The following is a 1448-nucleotide window of genomic DNA, read 5'->3' as shown; positions in this document are numbered from 1 at the left end:
ACAGAGGGTGGAGGGCACCAGTTCCCACTGTCACATGAACATCCGGTAGTGCCCACAAAGAAAGTGGAGTGTGGGAAATTGCACTCTGCTTCCATTGAGGGGTGGTCAGGCCAATTCTGCATCGGGAGCAGGACTTCCACGCTGGGGGGGGGGGGGGGGGGGGGGCTAAAATTCCCAGCCCAAGAAGGTTACCACCCCCAAGTTGGGGGCCTGTGCTGGGCAATGAATGGAGAATGTGGCATGGGATTGAGGGGCCACATTGCAGCGAAGGTGTGGGAGGGGCAGGGGGCAATGTGTGTTGGACGGTCATGCCTGGGGGCTCTGTGCCTTGGTGCAGGGAGTGTTCGGGACTCTGCACAGATGGCGATTGGTGGATGTGGTGTGGTTGGCTTCGCGGGGGCTGGGTGCTCAACATCCGGGGGTGCTCAGCATTTGAGAAGGATTCTGACGGGACGGGCCCTGTTGGGTGCGGGGGGGAGCGTTCCCAGTGTTGGATGGGTCCGGAGCCTGGGGGACACGCTCTTGGGATGGAGGTGGGCTGTTTGGGAGAGACGTCGTCATTCGGGGAGTTGTTGGCCTGTGGGGTTGCCTGCCGCGGAGAGTTATTGATGCCAGTTCATTGGATATGTTCAGGAGGGAGTTGGATGTGGTTTTTTCGGTTGGGAAGGGTCGGGGGGTGATCAGCCAGGTATTTAAACACTAAACTAATTTTTAGTAGGCCTCAGCGAGATTTGAACCCATGATCTCTGATTTACTCGACTAGTGCGCGAACCCCTGAGCTATGGAACCATCTGCTCTGCGAAAGTCAACGGAAGGAGCAGGAAAGAGAGGGGAAGGGTAAAGAGAGAGGGGGAAGAGGAGACTGGGAAGAAGAGACAGTGGAAGGGGAGAGAGAGAGAGGGGAAGGGGAGAGAGAGAGTGGCAGGGGAGAAATGGGGAAGGAGAGCGGTTGATGCGAGTGAGGGAAAGGAGGGCGAGACGGGGAAAGCGAAATAGCAGGAAAGGGAGAGAGGGGTAAAAAGAGTTGTGGTGGGGAAGGGAAGAATCTGTAGGAAAGGGAGAAGTATTTAAATACTGAGCTAATTTTGAGTAGGCCCCAGTGAGATTTGAACTCACGACCCCTGGTTTACTAGACCAGTGCTCTAACCCCTGAGCTATGGAGCCACCTCCTCTGGTAAAGGCAGGGGCAAGAAGAGGAAAGAGAGGGACAGGGAAAAGAGAGAGTGGAAGATGTTCTGTCTTGAATCAAGAGTCAGACGAGATACTGCAAGCCCAAAGTAAGGTGTGACCTTAGTCCTTTATCACAGGTCTCCAGAGTGCCTCTCCAGCCTGTGAGGCTTCCTTAAGTACAGGTGCTCCCAAGGGATTGTGGGATCCCTTGGGACTCCAGGAGATAAGCCCTTTGGTGGTCAGACATGATAATTACAGGTTTACATTCATAACAACAC

At 54.8% G+C, this 1448-nt stretch overlaps 1 non-coding gene across 1 annotated transcript; it reads right to left on the bottom strand.

The window, feature by feature from the left end:
- Positions 1-1091: 1091 nt before the first annotated feature.
- Positions 1092-1164, bottom strand: trnat-agu (transfer RNA threonine (anticodon AGU)). Its single transcript has one exon. It is a non-coding gene; the product is annotated as a tRNA-Thr (tRNA).
- Between the last annotated feature and the right edge of the window lie 284 nt (positions 1165-1448).

Source organism: Pristiophorus japonicus, unplaced genomic scaffold, assembly GCF_044704955.1.
Source record: "Pristiophorus japonicus isolate sPriJap1 unplaced genomic scaffold, sPriJap1.hap1 HAP1_SCAFFOLD_536, whole genome shotgun sequence".
NCBI classification, from domain to species: domain Eukaryota; kingdom Metazoa; phylum Chordata; class Chondrichthyes; family Pristiophoridae; genus Pristiophorus; species Pristiophorus japonicus.
This window is presented reverse-complemented; position numbering and strand designations above follow the sequence as displayed.